At 40.7% G+C, this 27921-nt stretch overlaps 1 protein-coding gene across 6 annotated transcripts in view; it reads right to left on the bottom strand.

Moving 5' to 3' along the window:
- The window catches only part of EPB41L5 (erythrocyte membrane protein band 4.1 like 5), a 190375-nt gene that overhangs the window by 60262 nt on the left and 102192 nt on the right, over positions 1–27921 (bottom strand). The window lies entirely within an intron of this gene.

Here is a 27921-nt window from a genome sequence, read left to right as displayed (position 1 = left end):
ATCCAAAATAAAACACACAGAGATAAAGAATCCCCCCAAATGAAAAGAATATCATTTAGCTGTGGGACAACTTCAAGTAGCCTACTGTATGGATAACTGGAGTTCCAAAGTGGGGGTGGGACAGGACAAATGTTTAAGGAAATAACTGTTGAAGTTTATCAAAATTTGATGAAAACTATTAGCCCACAGATGCCAGGGCTCCTTACACAGGGCACCACCTTGCTGGGGCTGACCAGCAGACCCTGAGCAACGGATGAATGGATTACTCGGAGATAGTTTCACTGTGAAAGAGAGGCTAAGGGACAGCCTGGCAGAAGTGACCAGGCAGCCTTGATTGCCTGCCTCGTTAGGCTTTTATTGGATTTTTTACCTTTAGATACAATCAGTAGGGTGAGTAAACTTGGGAGGACACATGTTCACATTGTCCTCTAGGCAAGGGCATCCAGGGATTAAGCATAAGGATTCCAGTAAACACCTGTGTGTCTGCAAATGCACAGACTTGTTTGGAAAGGTCAAGAAATAATTAGGGGTGTTGCCTTTGACTCTCCCCTAAGTCTCCCTTACATTGGAATTCTGATAAACAGGGCAGGCAGCCTTCCACTCACTTCCCTTTTCTTGGAATATCCTCCTTACAAGCTTTACAACCAAGTCTCATGCTTCTCCACACACAGATCCAAGAATCTCAACAAACCCTAAAGACAAGAATATGAAGAAAACTACACCAAAGCATATCACAATCAAACTACTTAAAACTTAATGATAAAAAGAAAATCTTAAAAACAGCACAAAATATTATGTGTTCAAATAAAGATATGAGTGACAGCTGATTTCTCATCAGAAACAATGCAAAATAGAGGACAGTGGAGGAACATCTTAAAAGCACTGAAAGAAAAACTATCAACCAATATTTTATAGCCAGCAAAATAAAGCTTTAAAAAGCAAAGAAAAAGCTAGGTATATACCAAAAAGAAAACACACATTTGCACAAAAATGTGTACATAAATGTTCATAGCAGCATTATTCATAAGAGCCAAAAGTGAGAACAGCACAAATACCCATCAACTGAGGAATGGATAAATAAAATGTGCTAGACCATAGAGCAGTGGTCGGCAAACCGCGGCTCGCGAGCCACATGCGGCTCTTTGGCCCCTTGAGTGTGGCTCTTCCACAAAATACCACGGCCTGGGCGAGTTTATTTTGAAGAAGTGGCGTTAGAAGAAGTTTAAGTTTAAAAAATTTGGCTCTTAAAAGAAATTTCAATCGTTGTACTGTTGATATTTGGCTCTGTTGACTAATGAGTTTGCCGACCACTGCCATAGAGTAAAATACTAATCAACAATAAATGGAGTCAAGCAACGATATATGCTATGACATGAATGACCCTTGAAAACATGATAAAGAAAGAAATCAGACACAAAATACCACATATTGTCTGAATACATTTATATGAAATGTCCAGACTTGGCAAATCCCTAAAGACAGAGAGATTTGTGGTTGCCAAGGGCTGGAGGAGGGGTCAGGGAGGAATGGGGTGTTGTTTGACTGCTGTGGTGTAAGGTCTAAAATTAAGATTCAATATTAAGTGCTACCTTGACATCCCTGCCTCACAAGACTCCAAAGACCTCATCACAAGGGCCCTTGCTCTCACCAGATATGCCCTCCCCCAAATCATTGAAAAAGGTTCCCCATCCAGCTAGATCTGCTATTAACTGTACCACCTGCATTCTACCAGGTTCTTAACCTAACAAATTTCACTCCCCTGACAACCAAAATTATTCAAACAGGCCAATCACATCCTCTGGTGGGAACCAAGGGTCACCTCATCCTCACGTCATTACAAAGCTTGCCTCCCACAGCCCATGTTTGTTCACTTTGCTCCGAGGAGCAACACTCTTGTGGCCCTGTATGTTATGCAGTTTCCTCCTCCCTTGAGCTATGAGTATATGTGACCAATAAATTGCTGTCTATCTCATCTGTCCAGTGTTGGGTGTCATGTGTTGGACCCTCACCAAAAGAATGAACAGAAGGTAATCAAAACAACTGCTAATGGGTTTGGGATTTCCTTTGGGGGGGGGGGGGGTTGAGTAAAAATGTCCTAAAATAAAATTGTGATAAAGGTTGCCCAATCCTATGAATGTACTAAAAACATTGAACTGTCCTCTTTAAATGGGTGAATGATATGGTATGTAAATTATATCTTAAAGCAGTAAAAACAAAAGACAAAATAAAAACATTGCCGTTCATATAAAATAATTCATAACCAAAACACATGCACTAAAAAATGTTAAAGAATGACCTACAGGCAGAATTAAAATGAACAATGTATTATGGGGTTTATAACATATATAAAAGTAAAATGCTTGACAAATGATAGTAAAGAAGCTGGGAGAAGAGAAATGGAAGTACACTACTCTAAGATTCTTATACTATACATGAAATGGTATAATATCCCTTAAAAGTAGACTGTTATAAGTTAAAGTTGTACGTGCAAAAGCAATCATTAAAACAAAGAAAGAGTTATAGCTAAGAAGTGAAAAAAAGGACATATGTAGAATTTTTTAAATACATATATTTTTTTATTGATTTCAGAGAGGAAGGGAGAGGGAGAGATAGAAACATCAATGATGAGAGAGAATCACTGATTGGCTGCCTCCTGCACACTGGGGACTGAGCCCACAACCTGGGCATGTTCCCTGAATGGGAATCGAACCATGACCCTCTGGTTCATAGGCTGGGCCCACAGTCAGGGGCAGAGAAACAAGCAAAAAAAAAAAAAATTGCAGGCCTCCAGCCCAGCTGGGTTGCTCAATTGGTTGGAGTGTCATCTGATGTACCAAAAAGTTTCAGGTTCATTTCTGGTCAGGGCACATACCTAGGTTGAGGATTTGATCCCTGGTGGGGGTATGCACACACAGGAGGCTACCAATTGAGGTTTCTCTCTCACATTGATGTTTCTCTCTCTCTCCCTCCACCCCCTTCTTCTCACTCTAAAAAGATCAATAAACATATCCTTGGGTGAGGATTTAAAAACAAAGTTGCAGCACTCAAAAGCCTGCCAGCATGGGACACAGGACTCACAGCTGGGGAATCTGCCCACTCCAACCCCCTGTGGCACTCTGGGCAACAAAATCCTCTCTGGGCAGGTTGTGAAAGGACTGGTAAAAAAACCTTTCCAGCCTAAGTGATCTGTACTCATTGCAGCTAAACTCACAAGGAAGAGCAGAATCAGGGACACCTGAACTCACTTCCCCCAACCCCCACCCACTGCTGCACATCCTAGTAGAGCAGGTGGGTCACTCAGAGCATCTGGCTTCAGGAAGGTGGCACCAGGAAAACACAGGAAATGCATAGTCCACCCCTTCCAATCTATGGAGGTGGTGCCCTGAGACAGAGGTGCTCAGGTCCGAAAGCAGACGCCCACCTCCTGGGGAATACTGAGTGTTTTCCACAGCTGAGGCAACAGATCCTTGAAGCCCCACCTTCTGGAAAACAAGAATAAGACCTCTATTTAATCAACTAAAATTCTTTTTAAAAAGCAGCTTTCCCCCCCTCTCCCTCTAATGCCAGGCAGAGAAAAAAACTCATCAAACACAATGAATAGTCAAGTAACAAGGGAATTCAGAAATAAAATTAAAATCTCCAGAAAATAAACTGAAAGCAATGGAAACATGTTATTAAATGACAGAGAATTCAATATTGCAGTTCTGAAAAAACTCAAGGAGATACAAGAAAATTCAGAAAGGAAATTCAATGAACTAAGAAACAAAGTTAACAAACAAAAGGAGTACTTCATCAAAGAGACTGAAACTTTAAGAAAGAACCTTCTGTACAGCAAAAGAAACCATCAACAAAACAACAAGAAAGCCCAATGCATGGGAGAACATATTTGCCAATGTTATCACCAATAAGGGTTTAATCTCCAACATTTACAGGGAACTCATACAACTTAACAAAAGGAAGATTAACAACCCAATCAAAAAAATGGGCAATGGACCTAAATAGATACTTTTTGAAAGAGGACATAAGGAAGGCCAAGAGACCTATGAAAACATGCTCAAAGTCACTAATCATCCGAGAGATGCAAATGAAAACGACAATGCGGTACCATCTCACACCTGTCAGAATGGCTATCATCAACAAGTCAACAAATGACAAGTGCTGGCAAGGATGCAGAGAAAAAGGAACCCTCGTGCACTGCTGGTGGGAATGCAGACTGGTGCAGCCACTGTGGAGAACAGTATGGAGTTTCCTCAAAAAACTAAAAGTGGAACTCCCATTTGACCCAGTGATCCCACTTCTAGGAACATGTCCCAAGAAACTAGAAACACCAATCAAAAAGGATATATGCACCCCTACGTTCATAGCGGCACAATTTACCATAGCTAAGATTTGGAAACAGCCTAAGTGCCCATCAGCAGATGAGTGGATTAAAAACCTGTGGTACATCTACACAATGGAATACTACGCTGTGGTAAAAAAGGAATTATTACCATTTGCAACAGCATGGATGGAACTGGAGATCATTACGCTAAGCAAAATAAGCCAGTCAGAGAAAGATAAATATCACATGATCTCACTCATTGTGGAATATAATGAACAACATAAACTGATGAACAAAAACAGATCCAGAGACAGAGAAGCATCGATCAAACCATCAAACCCCAGAGGGATGGTAGGGGAGGGTGGGGGTAAGGGGGAGAGATCAACCAAAGGACTTGTATGCATGTATATAAACCTAACCAATGGACACAGACACCAGGGGGGTGAGGGCATGAGTGGGGGTGGGGGTGGGGGCAATGGGGAGGATAAGGACACATATAGTAATACCTTAATCAATAAAGAAAAAAAAAAAAAGAAAGAACCAAAACGAAATTCTGGAGCTGAAAAACGCAATAAAAGAGATGAAGAATAAACTAGCAAGTTTAGGAAATAGAGCAGACCAGATGGAGGAAACAATTAGTGATAAAGAAGATAAAAATCTAGAAATGACTCAGGTGGAAGAAGAGAATCAACAGTCATAGAAAATCTCTATGAGAATTATCTGACTTCGTTAGAAAGAGCGATATAAGAATAATGGGTGTAGGGAGAACCAAGATGGCGGCATAGGTAAACACCTATACTTGCTGCCTCTCACAACCACATCAAAATTACAACTAAAAGGCAGAACTACCACCCAGAACTGCGGGAAAGCTGGCTGAGTGGAAGTTACACAACTAGAGAGGTGAAGAAAGAGCATTGAAACTGGTAAGAGGTGTGGAGGCGCGGAAAGTGCTGGCACCTGGATGTGCTGCTCTTTTAATCGGGAGAGAGATACAAGCTCCCACTTGCTCTGAACTTCAGTTCCAGGCGAGACTCTGGGGGACCCAGACACGCACGGGGAGAAACTGGACTGTCTGGCATCGGGACAGGAACTTGAGGGTGGCTTTCTCTCAGAGGTGCTCGCAGCGATCATGGTTCCTGCACAGGAGCACGGGACGCAGAGACCTGGGAACCTCTCCGGTGCAGGGCTGACTGGCAGCCATTGCTGTTTGCTCTGCCCTGGTGATTCCTAGAGACCCTGTCCCACCCAATTTACAACCCCACCCTAGCTGTGCACATTGGCTTTTGCATATGAATAGCCTGTCCTTTCTCCGCCTAAAACCTGTCAAACTGCAGCTGGGTCAGAGAGCCCCAGAGCTTCCAAAAGAAGGCCCAAGGCCAGCAGCAGCAGTGGCCTTGCTTCACAGCTGGGCCTCCTCTGGGCACTTCCAAACCCCATACAAAGAAGAGGAATCTGCAGATGTCTCTATAGCTCCTGCTGGGCACCCCCAGACAGTGGCTGACCTTGCACCTCCTTGGAGATCCAAGAGTCAGTGTACCCAGTGGTCAGAGTGAGACCATACCAGATTACAACTCTTCACATCCATAAGAGACACACTCAAGGGGCAGACTCAGTGAGCACCAAAGCCCCACTGAAGCAAGACCTGCCCCATAAGGGTGTCTCCTGCGCAACAGATCTTCCAGTGTAGACACAGCTGGTCCTCACAGCCAATTGGCCTGGAGGTCATTTCCTCCCAATGATACCAACAGCAATCAAGGATTAACTACAACAAGACTGTGCAAACAGCCCACAAAGGGGTGCACAAAGAGTCTTCACCTCATGTGACTGGGAGGCTGAGCCACTGGGCCCTATAGGATACCTACCACACAAGGCCACTCTATCAACTCAAGGAGACTTAGCAGCTACCCAGTACATAGAAACAAACACAGGGAAGCAGCCAAAATGCGGAGACAAAGAAACAAGTCACAAATGAGAGAAATGGATGAAAGCAAAATACTGGATATAGAGTTCAAAACCACGGTTATAAGGCTACTCAACAATCTTCTAGAAACCTCCAAGAAATTTAGTGAGACCCTCAAGGATATGAAAAAGGACCAATCAGAAATTAAGCATATACTGACTGAAATAAATAATAATATACAGAGATTCAACAGCAGACTAGAGGATCCCAAGAATCAAGTCAAAGATTTGAAATACGAAGAATCAAAAAACACCCAACCGGAAAAGCAGAAAGAAAAAAGAATCCAAAAATATGAAGATAGTGTAAGGAGCCTCTGGGACAACTTCAAGCGTACCAACATCTGAATTATGGGGGTGCCAGAAGAAGACAGAGAGCAAGATATTGAAAACCTATTTGAAGAAATGACAGAAAACTTCCCCTACCTGGTTGAAAGAAATAGACTTACAAGTCCAGGAAGCGCACAGAACCCCAAACAAGAGGAATCCAAAGAGGACCACACCAAGACACATAATAATTAAAACGACAAGGGCAAAAGATAAAGAGAGAATCTTAAAAGCAGCAAGAGAAAAACAGTTAGTTACCTACAAGGGAGCACCCATACGACTGTCAGCTGATTTCTCAACAGAAACTAAGCAGGCCAGAAGGGAGTGGCAAGAAATATACAAAGTGATGAATAGCAAGAACCTACAACCAAGATTACTCTACCCAGCAAAGCTATCATTTAGAATTGAAGGTCAGATAAAGAGCTTCACAGATAAGACAAAGCTAAAGGAGTTCATCACCACCAAACCAGTATTATATGAAATCCTGAAGGGTATTCTCTAAGAAGAGGAAGAAGAAGAAAAAGGTAAAGATAAAAAAAATTATGAACAACAAAGTGAGAACAAATACATATCTATCAACAAGTGAACCTAAAAATCAAATGAATAAAAAACCTGATGAACAGAACAGACTGGTGAATGTAATAGAATCAGGGGCATGGAAAGGGATCAGACTGACAAGTCTTGGGGGGAAGGGGTTGTGAGGGGTGTGGGAAGTGATAAAGAGCTTACACCTATGGACGAGGTCAGTGGGCGGCAGGGGGGGAGACCTGGAGTGGGGTGGGAACTGGGTGGAGGGGAACTATGGGGGAAAAAAAGAGGAACATCTGTAATAAATTGCACAATAAATCTTTTTAAAAAATAATAATAATAATGAGTGTATCAGAGGATGAAGAGCAGGAGAAAGGGACAGAGGGCTTATTTAAACAAATAAATGATGAAAACTTCCCATACCTTTGGAAAGAACTGGATCCTCGGATACAAGAAGTTAACAGAATAACTAATTATCTCAATTCTAAAAGGCTTTTTTCCAAGGCACATTATATTAAAACTGTCAAAAATTACCAACAAAGAAAGAATTCTCAAAGCAGCCAGGGAAAAGATGATGATAACTAATAAAAATAAATCCCATTAGATTAAAATCATTTTTTTTAGCCCAAACTACAAGCTAGGAGAGGGTTAAATTAATTCAAATTATTAAAAGAGAAAAATCACCAGCCAAGAACAGATCCTTACTTCCAGTCAAGATGGCAGCCTAGATAAATGTGGTAATTGAATGCTTCCACAACCACATCAAAATTACAACTAAACTACTGAACAACCATCATTCAGAGCCACCTGAAATCTAGCTGAGTGGAAGTCCTATAAGAAGAAGCCACATTGAGACTGGTGGCCACAAGGGATATTTTGGCTGTGGAGGTCTGCCTTGAGGAACAAGAGGTCCCAACCCCACACTAGACAGAAACACAAGGGGGAAAAACAATGGAGACACAGAGCTACCAGAAAACTAACAATTAAGTGGCTACAGGAAATCCTCATCTATAATAACGAAAGTGTAATATGCTAATTAGACCTGACATCCTTTCGGACAACCTTCTGGACAAAGCCGGGCTGCGAGGGAAGCCCAGGTCCTGGGTGCCTGCCAGCGGTCAGAGGGAAGCCCGGGTCCCAGGTGCCAGAGGGAAGCCGGCGCCGGCAGCTGGGGGAAGGAAGGCCTACTCTTGCACAAATTTTGTGCATCAGGCCTCTAGTATATCAATAATCATGCTAAATGGAAATGGACTGAACTCATCAATTAAAAGGCACAGAGTAGAGTGTTCAATCAAAAAATAAAACCCGACTATGCTGCCTTCAGGAGACACATCTCAGCTGCAAGGACAAACACAGACTCAAGTGAAAGGGTAGAAAATGATTCTTCAAATAAATGGCATCCAGAGAAAAGCAGGTATAGTGTACTCATAGCTGACAAAATATATTTCAAGATTACAAAAATGTAACAAAAAAGAAAGATAGACATTTTATGATGATAAATGGGACAATATATCAAGAAGACATACACTTATCAATATGTACCCAACCTGGGAGCACCAAAATACATAAAGCAACTCCTAACAGAACTAAAGGGAGAAAGTGACAAAAACACAATTATATCCCATTGATAGCTATAGATAAAACATCCAAACAGAAAATTAATAAGAAAATATCAACCTTAATCAACACATTAGACTAAACAGACTAAATATTGCTATCAATATTTACAGAGTTTTTAACCTCAGAACACCAGAATATATATTCTTCTCCAGTGCACATGGAACTTTCTCAAGGATAGGCCATATACTGGGCACAAAATCAGCCTCAACAAATTTTAAAAAACTGAAATCATACCAAGCATATTCTCCTACCACAATGCTTTGAAATTAAAAATCAACTGCAAAAGGGGAAAACTACAAATACGTGGAGACTAAGTAAACAACATGCTACTAAATAATGACTTGATCAAAGAAGAAATAAGAGATCAAAAGATACATAGAGACAAATGAGAATAATAACACGACATTAAAATTTTGGGATATAGCAAAAGTGGCAATTAGAGGGAAGTTTATATCATTAAAGGCCTACCTCATGAAACAAGAAAAATTTCAAATAATCTAACATATCAACTTAAACAAGTATTAAACGAACAAAGTCAGTAGAAGGAAGAAAATAATGAAAAGTAGAGCAGAATTAAATGAAATAGAGAATAAAAAGAAAATAGAAAACACCAACACAACAAAGAGTTGGTTCTTTGAAAAGATTAATAAGATTGACAAACCTCTGGCTAGACTCACTAGGGAAAACAGAGAAAAGACTAAAAAAAAAAAATCAGAAACAAAATAGGAGAAGTTACAATAGAAACCAAGAAATACAAAGGACTATACAAGAATACTATGAATGGCTATGTGCCACCAAATTCCATAACCTAGAAGAAACAGACAAGTTCTTAGAAATATATAACCTCCCTAGATTGAATCACAAAGAACTGGAAAATCTAAATAGACCAACCAACAGTAAGGAAATTAAAATAGTCATCAAAAAACCTCCCAAAAAGTAAAAGTCCAGGACCAGATGACTTCAACTACTAAATTCTACCAAACAGTCAAAGATTTAAAGCCTATGCTTCTCAAACTCTACCATAAAATGAAGAAGAGGCAATACTTCCTAACTCATTTTATAAGGCCAACATGACCCTGATACCAAAACCTGGCAAGGACACCACAAAAAAAGAAAATTAATATAGAAGCAAAAATCCTAAACAAAATACTAGCAAATCAAATACAGGAATACATGAAAAAGATTATATCACAATCGAATGGGGTTCATTCCAGGGGCACAAGGATGGTTCAACATACTCAAATCAATCAATGAGATACACATTAACAAAATAAAATATAAAAATCATATAATCCTATCAATAGATGCAGAAAAAGCATTTGACAAGATACAACACTGATTAAGGCACTCAATAAAATGGGTAGAGAAGGAAAGTACCTCAACATAATAAAGGCCATATATGACAAACCCTCAGCTAATATCATACTAAATGGTGAAAAACTGGAAGCTTTTTCTCTGAAATCAGGAGTAAAACAAGGATGCTCACTCTCACCCCTGTTATTCAAAATAGTACTCCAAGTCCTAGCCAGAGCAATTAGGCAAGAGAAAAAAAAAACCCTATCAGAAACTATAAATAAAGTTGCAGAATACAAAATCAATGTACAAAATCCACTGTGTTCACATGTACACTAACAATGTACATTCAGAAAAAGAAATAAAAAACAATTCCTTTTATAATCACAACAAAAAGAATAAAATACCTATGAATAAACTTAACAAATGATATGAAGGACCTATACATTGAAAACTGTTAAGATATTATTGAAAGAAACTGAAGAAGACACAAAGAAATGGATATTCCATGTTCATGGATTGGAAGACTCAATATAGTTAAAATGGCCATATTACCCAAAGCAATATAGAGATTTAATGAAATCCCCATCAAAATCCCATTGGCATTACTTAAAGAAAAACAATAACAACAACAACAACAACAACAACAACAACAACAAAAACAGATTTATATAGAACAAAAGACCCGAAATAGCCAAACCAATCATGAGAAAAAAGAACAAAGCTGTCCCAGCTGGTGTTGCTCGGTGATTGAGTGTTGATCTATGAACCAGGAGGTCACAGTTCTATTCCGTCAGGACACATGCCCGGGTTGCAGGCTTGATCCCCAGTGTGGGCATGCAGGAAGCAGCTGATCAATGATTCTCTCTCTCTCTTTCTCTCCCCCTCTCTCTCGCTCTCCTTTCCTATCCGAAGTCAATAAAAATATATATATATATTTTTTTAAAAAAGAACAAAGCTGGAGTTATTGCACTCCCTGATTTCAAATTATACTACAAAATTACAATAATCAAAACAGTATGGTATTGGCAGAAAAAAAAACACAAAAACAGAAGCATACACCAATGGAACACAATTGAGAGACCAGAAATAAATCCCAATCAATGTATGTGGGCAACTAATTTTTGACAAAGGAGCCAAAAATATACAATGGAAAAAAGAAAGCACTTTCAATCAATGGTGCTGGAAAATTGGAAAGCTACATGCAAAAGAATGAAACAAGACTGCTATTTGACACCATATACAGAAATTAACTCAAAATGGATCAAAGACCTAAATATATGTCCTGAAGCAATTAAATACTTAGAAGAAAACATAGGTACTAAACCTTGGTCTCAGAGAGGATTTTATTAATTTGACCTCAAAGGCAAGGGAAGTAAAAGCAAAAATATATGAATGAGACAAGAATCATGATTTTGCTCATATATGGGATATAAAAACAGAAGCAATAAATGAACAAACAAACCTGATTGACACAGACAACAATTATGGTTATTACTAGGTGAGTAGGGTATGGGGATAGTTGAAGAGGGTAAAGAGGGTCAAATATACTGTGAGGGAAGGAGACTAAACTTTGGATGATGAGCACACAATGCAATATACAGATGATGTACACTTGAAACTTATATAACTTTATCAACTAATGTTGCCCTAATAAATTTAATTTTTAAAAACCTTAACCAAATTTGGAAACTAGAACATAATAATCTAGTTCAGCAAAGTTGCAGGATACAAGATCAATATATAAAAATACATAAAAAAATCAACTGTATTTTCTATACACTAGCAATAAACAGGAAAATTAAATGAGGAAAATAATTACATTTAGAGACCAAATGTATTTCATTTTAACAATTTTTAAGAGAACAAGACTCTCAACTCAATTCATCTGTTGTGTGAAATCTCAAAGGTTGTAGACATTTATTCTGTTGATCTAATATTGAGTTAGAACAAAGGGAAGGAATTGCTATTGTTAAGAAGGTTCCATGCTTTCCTAGAGAAATGAAGGCTGTGTTTCTATTATACACCCGTGTCTGGAACCCAAGTAAGAAAAATATTTGAAAACTATTAAGAGATAGTAAGAACAATGAAAGAGAATTTCTGTGCAAGTGAAAAATCTATGTCCTAGTCCTGCCTCTGCAACCATCTAGATGTACAACTTAGGACAAGTCACTTTTCCTTTACAAAATGTGTTCTACAGAGACCAAAGGCTCCCACAGACGAATGTGAGTAACTTAGCTACAGGTATGGAAGAGGTGGTGAAGTTTCTTATGGACATTTATTTGGAATTCCCAGGTAGATATAATTCAAAGCATTTCTAAACTCATTTGGAAACCACTGGAGTAAAGGCACTTAAAACACTTTTACCTTTAACACCAGAAAAATATAATGTAAAACCATCTCAACTCATTTTCACCCTCAGTATGAATCAGGGGCTTTTTTTTTAAAAGATAACATCCAAAGAAGCGGTGTCCAGCCGGTGTTGCTCAGTGGTTGAGCATCAACCAATGAACCAGGAGATCACGGTTTGATTCCCAGTCAGGGCACATGCCTGGGTTGTGGGCACGATCCCCAGTGGGGGTCAATGATCCTCTCTCATCATTGATATTTCTATCTCTCCCTCTCTCTTCTCTGAAATCAATAAACATTTATATTTTTAAAAAAAGAGGTGGTGGTGATGATGGGGCAACCAGATGAAACTAAAGTGGCAGAACACTGGAATTTGTTGAAGCTGGTTGATGAACACATTGCAGTTCATCCTATGTTCTCTCTATAGTTTTGAATTTTTCATCATGAATTTAAAAAATAATAAATACCGATATTCTTGGACAAAACAGCGTGAGCAATGGTTGGAATACATCTCCTGTGGTCCTAACATGAACACATGACAGGAAATAGTTTTTTAAACTACATACCATGTTAATACGTTCAGGTTGCTATAACAAAAATACCATAGATTGGGTGGCTTATTAATAACAGAAATTTATTTCTCCCAATTCTGTAGGCTGGGAAGTCCAAGATCAGACACCAGAAGGCTTGGTGTCTGGTAAGAGCCCACTTCCTAGTTCAGAGACGACTGTCTTAGCTGTGTCCTGACACGGCAGGACTGAGGGCTCTCCCTGGGGTCTCTTTTTATGAGGGCACTGATCCCTCTCACGAGGATTCTGTCTTCATGATCTAATCACCTCCCAAAGGCCTGACTGCCAAACATTATCACACTGAGGATTAGATCTCAGCATGTGAATTTGCGGGGGGACACAAGTATTCAGTGCATAGCATTCAAAAATAAGAAAAAAAAAGTTGTAAATCAGAAATGACATAGAAGCCTATATATGAAAGAACGTTGAATTTTCTCAGAATTTATGCTGAAGAACATGGTTTAAAATACCCTTGTTATGGGTGAACTGTATGTTCCCCCAAATTTCGTATGTTGAAGTCCTAATATCCAATAGCTCAAGAATGTGATCTTATTTGGAAATAGGATGCTTGTAGATGTAGCTTAGGATAAGTTCACAACGAAGTAGGTTAGGCACTTCAGCATAACTGATGTCCTTAAAAAAGGGGACACACACACACACAAGGAAAGCACCACGTGAAGGTGAAGGCAGAAATCAGGTGATGTTTCTACAATCCAGACTGTCGACAAACCACCTGAAGCTAGGCGAGAGGCCTGAACAGATTCTTTCTTAGCCCTCAGGAGGAAGCAGTGCTGCCTACACCTTCTTCTCTTGGACTTCTAGCCTCTAGAACTGTGAGATAAATTTGTGTTGTCACCCAGTTGTAATGGCAGTCTTAGCAAACCAATACATCTCATGTTCTAAAGTTCTGAACAGGACTTCGTGAAAGAGAACCCGAGAGAACATTAGCCAGGCCATAAAAGACAAGAAATCCAAAAAGACATTCTGTAAGGGAATATAACGGAAAAGAGAGCACTTTGACTTTTCTCCTTTTGCCCCAGGAGAGTAGGGAATTGCAAAATCACATCAAGTGAAAGGGAGGGTCCAAAAGAACCTGTGAAGAAGAGAATGGCATCTTACTTTCTGGTAGGAGATTGCTGAGCATCAGAAACTACTAGGGCTCTGTCAGGTGTGGCCCTGGGAAAATCTAATGTATGAATCTATAAGCTTGGGAGCGTATGTAAATATATTTCCCATGCAGGGAAGTGCGTTCTTCAGCATGGAGAGGTCCAAACTCAGTGAGCTGACTAGAGCCAACCTCAGTAACATGGGGAAAGGCCAGCAGATGGACAGGCTACATTTCCTGTTTGGCAGAGCAAGAATGCAGATTCCCAGAGGCCAAATTTGGAACAGGACACACATTAAAATAAATAAATAAATAAATAATAAATAAATAATAGGAATGGATGATATTACATTTTTAAAAATTGATTAGTCTAATAAATTATTTTTTCAGTGAAAGGAAATAGAGTTCTCTTTTACAGAATACCAACATATATTTGTAGAAAGAATGATAGAATTGGAAAATCACCATATTGTAAATACTGAAGTAATAATTGATTTAGGCAAAAAGTATCAATTAATACTAAAACCACTGGGTGAAAGACTGTTAGGAAACAGGATATCCACTCAACCTCAAAATGATACCCCACATATTAGAGGAAACGGGTACATTTACAGAGAAATCTGGTAGACATCACTTAACCAAAACATTAGTAAAAATGTTTAACTTCAATCTAATCATGAGAAATCTCACACATCTAAGCTGAGAGGTATACTGCAAAGAAACTGGCATAGACTCTTTAAAAAATGTCAATGTCATAAAAGACAAAAAAGGCTGGGGAACTTTTCATGATTTTAGCATAAAGAAACTAATTGAAATCTTGATTGGATCCTGGTTCAGAAAGAAAAGCAGCTAAAAGAGGCACTTACTGAAACATTTGAGTATTGACTATTATATTAGAGGCCCAGTGCACGAAATTCGTGCACAAGTGGGGTCCCTAGGACTGGCCAGCGATCAGGGCTGATCAGGGCCAGGCTGGAGAGGTGGTGACAGTCGCCGGGCCAGGCATGAAAGGAACGGAGGCCAGACGCCGCCATTGTCGGCGACCCACCACCACGCGGTTCCCTGCCTCCCCACCTCCTCCTTCCCTCGCCACCAGGCCGTGGGTGGCAGGCCGATCAGGGCCTGCAGCTGGGGGGAGGGATGGGACACGGGAGGTTGGCCACCAGCCCTGAGGAAGGAGCCAGCCCTCAGCCCCCTTGGGAAAGGGGGGTCCGCTGCCACCCACTAGCCCGGGGCCCTAAGGCCCCAGCGGGGTCGGGAAAGGAGGCAACGGTCACTGGGCCAGGCATGGAAGAAATATATGCCGGATGCTGACAACACCACCGTCAGCACCCTACCACTGCACAGTTTCCCGCCTCCCTGCTCCTCCTTCCCTTGGCACTGCGCCACCACCGCGATGGGCAGGTGGTGGGCCGATTGAAGCCTACTGGCTGGGGAAGGGACGAGGCATGGGAGGTTGGCCGGCGGCCCCAAGGAGGGAGCCAGTCTTCTGCCCCACTGGGAAAGGGGCCACGTCCACCACCATGCACCCCCGGTTCTCCAACCCAGCCCAGGGGCCGGCCCCAATCACGCGATCAGGGCCTGCCGGCTAGAGGGAGGGACCACAGGAGGTTGGCTGGCTGGGGGAGGTTGGCTGTGGGAGCACACTGAACACCAGGAGGCAGCTCGTGTTGAGTGTCTGTCCCCTGGTGGTCAGTGCGCATCATAGCGACTGTTAATTTCGTTCGCTAAGGCTTTTATATATATAGATAGTATTATGCCAATGTTAAATTTTTTGAGTGTGATAGATATGTCCTTGGTTTTTAGAGATACATGTAGAAGTATTTAGGGATGTAGTAATATGTTTACTAGTACATTATGATCCTCAATTAGTTCAGCCAAGTAAATAAATAAATGTCAGCATAAAGGCAAAATACTGACAGGTGGGGAATCTAGGGGAAGAGCATATGGCTATCCATCCACCATTCTTTCAATTTCCTTTGGCTTTGAAGTTTTCCAAAATAAAAAGTTGGGAGACAAGAAAAAATGCATATGCTTCTCAAGTTGGGTGTATGTAAGTCCAGCGTGAAGCCCAATCAATGGAATGCCACCCATGAGACAAATGTACCAGGGTAAATGGGTAGGGCTGAGCTAGAAATGAGAGGGAGAAGAGCATTGCAGAAGGTGAAATATGAAGTACATTGCCAATGTTGGGCAAGTGACAGGTTTATGAGGACCTCTGAAAAAACATACTGACAGATCCTCCCTTCCCCCAACTGGTGGGCAGAGTATGACATAACCTGCACCTGCGGCCTGGACATACCTGAGTACCTAACCAGGCACCTTATATGGACTATACATTGAACCACCACCAATCAGCACCTGCCAAATACCCTAAGCCCTCGATTCCTAAGTACCTAAGTGACTATGTACCTTATATGGACCATACATTAAGCCACCAATCAGTGCATGCCAAGTACACTAAGCCCCCATTCCTTCCCATTCCTCCCCTCAAAAGGCGTGTTCACCACTGCACGTGTTGCTGCTCTCCCCTTGCGAGATAGCCCGGCATGTCCTTCTCCTCTAATAAAGCCTGTAGTCCTGATTTTCGGCCTCTGTCTGATCTTTCACATACTAATGTGTAGCACAAAAGAGCTAGCATATATATATATATATATATATATATATATATATATATATATATACACACACACACACACACACACACACACTAAATATGCCCTGACAACTTGCAACTTGGATTACAACAACATCATTTAAGTATGACTTTTGCCCCTATTCCTCTTTCTTATTCCTTAACCCTGAAAGTCAGCACCAGAAAAATAATGGGGATAAAGTGAAGATGAAAAGACTAAACCACCCCCACCTTCATTAGAATGAGAATGGGGAAAGGGGGAATCATTAAATTGGGTGTAAGATTAGAAGTGCACTCACTGTAACTCAAAGTATGTTTCAATTACTAAAAATAAGATGGTTCTTATATGGATAAATGATGGGCTAGAAAGAGAAATGAAAGAATTGACCCTGTATAGATGAATGCAGTAATTAAGAAAAAAAGCAGAGGACCCAGCTCTTTACAAAAACAATAGTGATAACTCCCAGTAATAAATTAGGGCTCATCCAGGAGAAACTCATGGAGCTGAGTGGAACTAGGAGCTGAAGTCAAATATCCAACTCCCTGGGGGAAATGAAACCCAAGACACCTCATGTGAGGCCCTGAACACGAGTCAGACTCAGTACTTGAAACCAGGGGAGTGTATCTTCTCTTTAAGAACAGGGACCGCAAAAAGCTCAATTCACAAGTCCAGTTTCAAATAAAAATAAAGTGCTTGCCTGCAATGAAGGGAAGAATTTAAAATATCTGTGCGATCAGCAATCAGAACATCATCTCCTAACTCAAGGACTAGAAAGGGTCTCTGAAAGATCCTATCTAGCTAAGACCTCTTCAGGGATGAGGACTTCAAAAAGTCAGACTTGGGCAATTTCAAAACTGCCTCAAAGGAAAGAGTGAGCGAAGAATGGAAAGAAAACAAATCTGTTTAAAACAAGGCAAGCTGAATTCACAAACAACAACAAAAGAAATCCAATGCTAACACACAACCAACAGACCTAAAAAATGGGAGCATTTACAGCTGAGCAAGTAGAAAGGATAATCTATATATATATAAAGAGGTAATATGCAAATTAGGCCGGGTGCCATAATGGTCATGACCAGCTCAGGAGGAGGGGCCTGGTGTGGGCCCAGAGCCTGAAAGAACAACAGACAGGGCGGCCCCAGAGCTGGAGAGAACAACACACGCGGTGCCGGCCCCCAGCCCCAGGCCTGCAGCGCTGCTGGGGCTGTAGCAGAGACACAAACCCGTAGGGGGGCCGGGTTCGATTCTGATCAAGGGCACGTACCTAGGTTGCAGGCTCCTCCCTGGCTGGGGCCCAGGTCAGGGCTCATGCAGGAGGCAACCAATCGAAGTGTGCCTCTCACATTGATGTTTCTCTCTGTCTTTCTCTCCCATGCTCTCTAAACATCAATGGGAAAATATCCTCATGTGAGGATTTTTAAAAAAAGAAATGTCATATCCTATGAAAGAGACATCTTAAAAATTCCTAAAGTAAGTTGTCATTTTTCGTGGTGAAGGGACTGGAGTTCATGTTGATGAAAACACCTTAGCAGCTGCAGTGGCTGGCAGTGGCTACAGCAGCGGGGTGATGGGGGTGGTGCCTTCCCCTGATCAGCCCGGTTGCCTCCCGCAAAGGGAGACCAGACTGCGGCTTGGGACATTGCCTGAGAACTCCTGGACTGTGAGAAGGGACAGGCTGGGCTGAGGGACGCCCCCCAAGTGCACAAATTTTGTGCACCAGGCCTCTAGTACAATATAAAAAGGGATTATAATAACACTAGAGGCCCAGTGCAGGACATTTGTGCATTGGGGGGGAGGGGGCGAGAGGGTCCCTCAGCCTGGTCTGCACCCTCTCGCAGTCCAGGACCCCTCAGGGGATGTCTGACTGCAGTGAGCAGGCCTAAGCGGGCAGTTGGACATCCCCCGAGGGGTCCTTGTGCTGCCACGGAGGCGGGAGAGGCTCCTGCCACTGCCATTGCACTCGCCAGCCATGAGCCTGGCTTCTGGCTGAGCAGCGCTCTCTCTGTAGGAGCACACTGACTACCATGAGGCAGCTCCTGCGTTGAGCGTCTGCACCCTGGTGGTCAGTACGCATCATAGCAACTGGTCGTTCCACCGTTCAGTCGATTTGCATATTATGGTTTTATTATATAGGATAATAGTAGAATCTGAACAATCAGATATTAAATGAATCATTAGACATCAATGTAAGGGACAGAGTAAACTAGTAGAGTCAAAAAAAGAATTATTAAATTAAAAGATAAAAATTAAGAAAGTCACCAAGAAAGCAATAGAGAAAAAAATATGGCAAATATGAAAGATAGGAGATACAGAGATAAATATAGCTTAAAAGCTGACATATACATTTAATAGAAATGCAGAAGAAAAAAACAATGAAAAAGAGGGTATGATGCCTACAAATTTTCCCAAAAAAGAAGACATTCCTGAGGGATTAAACACTATATACTGAACACACACATTTTACATTTTACTCCTGTTTTCTCATAAAACCACTCTAAAGGGAAGGAGGACACAAAATCACATTCATGGTCATAAAGATTTACCCCTAACTTTTTTTTTAAGACTTCTATAGTTTTAACTATTAATTTTAGGTCCATGATCCATTTGGAGTTCATTTCTTCATATGGTATGAGGTAGGGATACAATTTCATTTTTTATATATGAATATCCAGTTGTCCCAGCACCATGATAAATTTTTTAAAAAGTAGTACTGACATAACTGGAAAGCCATTTGAAAACAAATAAGATCCATTAATCACACCTTATACTGAGGTGATTCTAAGTGGGTCTGAGCTTACTGATATTATTATATGTTACTGATATTATGTAAGAGTTAATATCCTAATACACATTAGAAACTTAAAAATAGAATATAAAAAAAGCAAACAGTCCTGTTTAGAAAAGTGGGAAGAAGAGGATACAGATAAGAGCAGTCAATTCATAGGGAAAAATGCAAATGGATTTAAACATTCAAAAAGTTGCTCATATGAGAAATTTAAATGAAAACCACATTGAATATCTCCTTCATTAATTTTTAAAAATATTTTTTTATTGATTTCGGAGAGGAAGAGAGAGGGATAGAAACATCAATGCTGAGAGAGAACCATTGATCGGCCACCTCCTGCACCCCTCCCCCCACTGGGAATCAAGCCCGCAACCCAGGCATGTGCCCAACTGGAATTGAACCTGGGACCCTTCAGTGTGCAGGCCAACGCTGTATCCACTGAGCCAAACCAGCCAGGGCCCTCATTAATCTGGACTATGGTATTGGTGTCGCAGGTGTATACATGCCTAAACTTAAACATTTAAAATAAATGTATTTGATTGTGTTTCAAATATACCTCAATAAAGCTGTAAGAAAAAAATACACTTCATCTTCAATGAAGGGAAATATGGCAATATCTAGAAAAATTGTAAATACATTGACTATTAAATGAATAACATAATTACATAAAAAAAAACGAATCCAAGTCAATTTTAAGTGTAATACTTTATTATTAGTCTAAAGAGAAAGAACTGTGAAGAAAAACTGAACTTAGTAGATTTGTCGTTAATAGTGGTATAGGTACAGAAATTCTGAAACTACTTCGCATATACTGTACAAGTGGGCAAATATGGAAATACCGATATGGTAGGAATTAGATTTGTTCCTAGAAGGGAGATAGAAATAAGAAATTGGGGAGGCAAAGAAGAACCCTAGTTATTGGACTGAAATTAGAGTATCAGTATGAATTTGTGATTTAAACATATGTATTTTTTTACTCTACTTGGTGATTCTAGAAGCAATAGCACTCACAGTAGCAATGAACATACCTAGTGCCCAGATCTTGGTTCCTAACTACCATCTTAACTAAAAGGAACCAAGGCTCTTAAAGAAATGGTGATTTCAGGGCTAAGGAAAGTACAAATATGGAACCTCCTATGCCAAAAAGTAAGTAAGTGCTCAAAAAGTGAGGCACATATGGTACAGGATGCAGTTGGACAGGGTTCTCATTGCCAACTCTGGGACGGTGTGACAATCAAAAGGAGTAACAGACCTGGCTGGTGTGGCTCAGTTGGTTGAGCATAGTCCCATGCACCAAAAGGTTACCAGTTCGATTCCCCATCAGGGCACATGCCTGGGTTTTGGGCTCAATCCCCAGTTGGGGGTGTGCAGGAGGCAGCTGATGCATGTTTCACTCCCCCAATGATGTTTCTGTCTCTCTCTCTCTCTCTCTAAAAGTCAATTAAAAAATCTAAAAAAAAGGATTAACAATTGTCATGGACTATAAAAGAATCCATGAATCCATGTATAAAAAGAAAAAGTTATTTTTGTAGGATAACAACTAAAGAGTGTAGAATGATAGCAAATCATCATTTTGCAACTATCATACTAGTTTTCACCATTAGGTGAAAGTTTGGGGGGAGACGGAATATTTACACACGTATTTGTTAATTTTTAATTTCAAAAGGGTTACATAATGGAAAAATCTGATAGACATGAGCTTCACCAAGTAAAGTTAGCAATACCAATAATGGACAAAGTGGCACCAAGCACCCTCTGATGTGAAGCACCACAGATACTGTACACAGGTATACAGATACATCATATTTTTCTTGCCCAAATGCATAAACTGAATTGAATCATGATGAAACAATCAATTATATCCATTCTCTGAAACAGTAAACTTGTACTATTTAGGAATGCAAATGTCATACAATATAAAGAGAGGCTAGGAACTGCAGCAGATTAAGACACTTAAGAAACAATGCAATGTTAATGTATAATCCTGAATAAGATCAAAGAAGTTGCTATAAAAGATAGGATTAGAACACCAGGAAATTTGAATATAGACCTATATATTACATAACAGTAGGATATATGTTTGATTCCCTGAATGTATGTGGTAACTGTTTAGTGAACATGTAAGAGAATGTTATTTTTGTTCAAAAATACCTGCTAAAGAATTTGGATGTAATGGCTCACTCAGTCTCTGCGAATTACTCTCAACTGGTAAGGGAAAAAAACACTCTTGCCTTGTATTTCCCATACAACAAATTTATCTTTTAAAGGGGTGCATCAGGGCACCTCCCTTACATAAAACCCACCACAGGTGCACACTGCACTTGGAATAAAATTTAAATTATTTTCCCTGACATACAACGCCCTATGTGACTGGGTCCCTGCCTACTGCCCACAGCACCCTTATCATACCAACATCTTCCTAATGAAGTCCATCCACACCAGTTTCCTTCTGTACCTCAAAATCAACTCAAAGGCCTCTGATTAGCTGTTATTTATGCCTGAAATTCTCCTCTGCATGGCTGACTCCTTATGCCATTTATATCTCAAGTGTCTCTTCGAAGGCCTAAATCCCACCTCACAGTCACTTACTGTGACATTACCTTATTTTTTTCATAGCACCTATTATTGACACCACGGAATCTTTATCTGTTTTGCATATTTATGTCTCCTTCACTAGACTTTATGTGTCATGAGATTAGAAACTTTTATCTTGGTCACTTATATTTCCAGAATGTAAGACAGTATATGGTACACAGTAGGTACTCAACTAGTCATTGAATTACTGAGTAACTAATTTTGATATGTACCCAGTATGGAGTTTATCACTTAAGCAGGATGAAAATCTGAATGAAATCTCAAATGTTCATGTAGAAGCTATTCAAAACGGTACTTTAAATGCTAAGTATTGGGAGGGAAAAAAGAAAAGACAGCAACACTTTTAGTGTAAAAACATTATCATCAAGTTAGGAGACACATGAAAACAGCGTATTCCATTCATTCCCTGACTCTCAATCTATGAATTTCGTTTCAAACTAAACAAAGCTGGGGTGGGGGGGTAGGAGGTAGAGGAAGAAAAAGAGGGAGGGAGGGAGGGGAGCGTGAACAAGAGCACAGAAAGTGTAAACAAGGGGAGTGGTATTAAAAAAAGGCTATCTATTATGGAGGTTATCAGCAAGGTTTTCTCTTTCAACCTCTGTCTCAAAACAAAGCTGAATAGGATTCATTTATTTCTTGTCTTCCATTAAAATTATTTGAGCTCTGACTGGTTTGGCTCAGTGGATAGAGCGTTGGCCTGCGGACTGAGAGATCCTGGGTTCGATTCCAGTCAAGGGCATGTACCTTGGTTGCGGGCATATCCCCAGTAGGAGGTGTGCAGGAGGCAGCTGGTTGATGTTTCTCTCTCATCGATGTTTCTAACTCTCTATCCCTCTCCCTTCCTCTCTGTAAAAAATCAATAAAATATATATTAAAAAAAACAAACCCTAGTTGATACATTCAAGTAATAAAGACTTATGGACACTCTTTCCTGTCTTACTCACACCCCTGCATGCTTATGCCACATTCGTTGTGTGCTGCTGTTACTGAAATTTTCATAGGTAACATCAGATTGAAGCTTGTTTGTCTGCAAAACCACTTCAGGGTTTATCTCGGAATTTTTTGGTAATTTGTTCAGTGTAGAAAATGAAACACCAATGAATCTGGCTGGAACACAGTGTTCAATAACTCCTTAAATAAACATACTGCACCCACTCTTCCCTTCCCTAGGAAAATATGTATGTAATTTAAGTGGCACATTCTTATTGTCCCTTCATCCAGAAATATTTGTTTAACTGCCCACCGAAACTTGTAAACAGATATGAGATTACAATCTACAAATAAGCAATAGTTGAAAGAGAATTTTAAAAAGAAGTTGCCCTTGCCAGTTTGGCTCAGTGGATAGAGCATTGGCCTGGACTGAAGGGTCCCGGGTTTGATTCCAGTCAAGGGCATATGCCCGGGTTGCGGGCTCAATCCCCAGTAGGGGGTGTGCAGAAGGCAGCCAATCAATGACTTGCTCTCATCATTGATGTTTCTATCTCTCTCTCTCTCTCCTTCTCTTCCTCTCCGAAATCAATAAAAATATATATTTTAAAAAATAAATAAAAATAAAAAAATCGAAGTTGGTAACAGCAAGTACATACTTAGCCCTGAGCATCCTACCTTACATACAAAACTTAAATTACTGCTTATCTTTTTATGTTTCCTCTCTGAAACAGAGAAATAACTAATCATCCTGGTACAAGAGCTGCTCACAAACTGAAGTTATTTAACTGTCATTGTGCTTCATTTTCATTCTATACAATCTACCTAACATAGGTAGGGACATATACAGCATACTACAAAACTGAAGTAAAACATTTGTTTGAAAAGACTACACAGACCAGCCTCCAAAGAACAACAACAAAAAAACCCACACACACAAACAAACAAAAAAGGAAACAGAATTTCAGATGCTACATATAAAGAAATCAAAGGTTGTATTATTGCATTCACTTTTTTAAATGGGCAAAGGATATGAATAAACAGTTCTCCAAAGAGCATGTGCAAATGGCCAATAAGCATATTAAAAATATCCAAAATATCATTAGCCCCCCCCCAACAATGCAACTCAAAACTACATCACAATTAGGATGGCTATAATGGAAAAATTAGATAAAATTGCTGATGGAGATGCAAAATGGCGCATCCACTTTGAAAAACAATTTGACAGCTCAAGATGTTAAACATAGTTACCATATGACCAAGCAATTCCACTCCTATGTATATACGCCCAAAAGCTGAAATTAAGTTCATAAAAAACAAAACTGTACAGCAGTTCCTCAAATAACAGTTTCACTCAATGTCATCTCACCATTGATAAGAAAAAAATTGATTCCGACCAGAGCCACTGTGTGTGTGTGGTTTGCTTGGTCTCCCCATGTTCTGTGTGGGCTTTCTCTGGTTTCCACCCATATCCCAAAGATGTGCACATGGGGTGAATCTGTGTTGGGTGAATCAGCGTGTCTAACTTGTCCCAGTCTGAGTATATGAAGGGCATCCTGTTCAGGGCGGCGCCCACCTTGAGCTGCTGGGACAGGCTCCGGCCACCCGATACCCTGAACTGGAATAAGTGTGTTGGAAAATAATTATCTTACTTGTTTTTACTAATCTTTCTTAAATGTATATACTTCAATGTTTAATATTAGAAGTGTTTAGATTTTTATTTAAAAGTTTGGTGATATTTTTGTGACCAAAATATCAGTTTTGGTGACCAAAATATCAGAAGAAAATTCAGTTTATCTATCAAGGTCCATTTTCTGTGCATTGCAAATACATACATAGTTTGACGGTTTTTACAAAAATGGAAACATACTTCAGGTACTTCCCTTGAGTTTGTAACTCAACAGTGTATCACTGACATACTCCAGTAACAAGACACAGAGAATTTTCCTCATCCTTTAACAATTACAAAATATGGTTGCAGCACATTTTATATCTTAATTATCCAGTCTCCCACCGATTAACATTCATTCTTCACATGGCCTCTCGAGTTATCTTTCTGAAGCAGAACTGTTACTACATTCCTATTCATTCTCCACAATCTAAGCTCCACCAAACTTTACATTGTATGGGGTCAGTACAGTAGATACCAGTCTGGACTCTAGGACCAAGCTGAGTTTGGAGCCCAGCCTTACCATGTACTAGCAATGTGACTTTGGATAAGTTACATAGCCTGATTATGCCTTGCTTCCTTCACTGGCCTAAACACCTTACAGATTCTTATAATTAAACTAGAGGCCCGATGCACGAAATTGCAGCCCGGCTTTGTCCAGAAGGTCATTCGGCTGTTCAGTCTAATTAGCATACTAGCTCTTTATTATATAGGATGCTTTGCTGGAGTAAATGTTTTACCTCCAGAACAATGTCAGGCACAGAAGCACTCAAATAGCTGTCATTACTGGAAAACTGCCAGTCTATAGATACTTAAAATCATAACACTAGGTGAGATTACCAAGAATATGAGTTATTACAGAAAAGGTCCTAAGACAAAGTTTAGGGGGTTAGGGACATAGGAAAAACTAGAAAGGGGACTAAAAGTGGTTAGTGAGGTTAGCCAATTATCGAGAATAGTGTCCCTGTGCTAAGTGAAGAAAGCATTTCATGAAGGAAGTGAGCAATTGTTTTGAATGCCAGTAACATGACTGAAGATTGTGAGATTAGAAATGTGGAGGTCATCTGTGAACTAACAAAAGCTACTTGGTGGAATGATAGCGTAACACTATGGACTATGCAGAGCATCTGTACGGATTTAAACAGTGCCCCTTCTGAAGACCTTTACTTCCATCTCTTGCAAAATTGTCATGGACTGATTTTACGAGAACATGAAATTTAGTGCCACCTACTGGAAACGGTTGTCATGAATGTGATCACTGTCTTGAATGTGGCGCTCTTGTGCAGTGCACAGCCTGCACAATCACACTTATAGGTTTAGCAGAAACAAAGTCTGATTGGAATGGGTTAAAAATAGAATGAGGAAAGAAAGGGCAGTTAAGTACAGACAATGCCCTCATCAGAAGGAGAAATGGGGCAGCAGTCAAGAGGAGGTGGATTCAGGGAAGGTGTTTTTTAATTATATGAGATGTCATAGATTATTTCTGTGCTGATGAGAATATTCTAGTAAAGAGGGAATTGCTGAATAATGTTCCTGAGTAGCTAAGAGTCCGGATATAATAGACCAATGAAGAGGTGGGCAAGAGCATAGGCAGTTCACCTAGAGCAGTGGTCTGCAAACTCATTAGTCAACAGAGCCAAATATCAACAGTACAACGATTGAAATTTGAGAGCCAAATTTTTTAAACTTAAACTTCTTCTAACGTCACTTCTTCAAAATAGACTCGCCCAGGCCGTGGTATTTTGTGGAAGAGCCACACTCAAGGGGCCAAAGAGCCGCATGTGGCTTGCAAGCCGCGGTTTGCCAACCACTGACCTAGAGCAAAGGAAAGGAAAAAGAGCATCTATGACCAAATGGAAATATGTTTATTAAGAAGATGGTGGGTGTGTTCAGAAGATCTCTTCTGGTTGCTTATTTTCTCAATAAAACATTGGAAGCAAGGTCATTAGTTGAGAGTGAGGAGTAGAGAGTGAGAAGTGAGGAGTGATGGAGGCAGCATAGTAGAATGAATAAAAGGAAATGTAATAGGATTTCAGGCAGCACTGAAGGCCTACTTGAGCTTAGAGGCCTAAATTTAAAGTGAGACCATTTAACAATGTTACATTTCACATTCACCACCTACATTACATGCACAGTAGAGAGGTGGATTTAACAAAATGTGCACAACAGGGGAAGGGTCAAGAAGTCTGAGGGTACCTATAAAAAAGTAATTGTAAGTGATTATGTATAAGGAAGTGAATAAGGAGATACTCTGGTAGGTATTCAATAAATAATGAGGTGAATAAAAAAAAAAAGTATCAGTATAAGATGCCCAAAATCTCTTTATTTAAAAACTTGCAAAGATTAATTCAGGCTTCCTTACCAAATCCAAACTCCTCAGGCTGACATTTAATATCTTCCCATTGCACTTAAATATCTTTAACTGTTATTGCTCCAATAAGGCCTGTGAAGTTCCAATTAGTGATAACCTGGATATTCTTCAGTACCCATATTTCCCAGATCTTTCTAAAGACTTTCAAAGGTTTTGCTGATATTGCCCCTCAGAATTAATGTAAATTGTTAACGTATGTTTTATCTCTAAACTCCTGGAGAGTTTATAATTAAACTAGAGGCCAGGTGCACGAATTCATGCATGGGTGGGGTCCAGCCAGCCAGCCCCAATTGCAGCCAATTGGGCCGGGCCAGCCGGGGAGAGGGGACTTGGGAGGTTGGCCGGCTAGCCCTGCCCCCCATTGGGTTTGAGGGGGCTGATCGAGGGTGGGGGCGCCACAGGCGGTTGGGACAATTTGCATAATAGCCTTTTATTATATAAGACTAGAGGCCCAGTGCATGATTAAATCATGCACATGTAGGCTGTCTGTCCGCTGGTCGGGACCCGGTGTGGCCAGCAGCTCCGAAGTCCCTGGGCCCCTAGGGCAAGGTGGGGCGGGGGCGTGGTCCTCCGGCGGCTGGAGCCCAGGCCTGGGTCTTGCCTTCGCCCGCCCAGGAAGGCTGGGGCCGCTGCCGCCTCCTCTGCCTTCCGGCTCCCTCACGAGCCCTCCCTCGGCCAGCCCGGGCTGCTGCGTGGAAACCCGCATCCTCTGTGGACACCGCCACGCGCTCCTTCTGCCCAACTGCCGCCAGACTCCTCCCCGGGGAGCCGCGCCGCCCACCCGCCCCCCCAACCCCCACCCCCCACGCCACCTCGTCAGCCGGGGCCTCCAAACGCCCGGCTCGCTGCCCCAGAGGCCCCTTCTGTGCC

This window comes from Cnephaeus nilssonii (genome assembly GCF_951640355.1).
Source record: "Cnephaeus nilssonii genome assembly, chromosome: 10".
Lineage (NCBI taxonomy): Eukaryota > Metazoa > Chordata > Mammalia > Chiroptera > Vespertilionidae > Cnephaeus > Cnephaeus nilssonii.
This window is presented reverse-complemented; position numbering and strand designations above follow the sequence as displayed.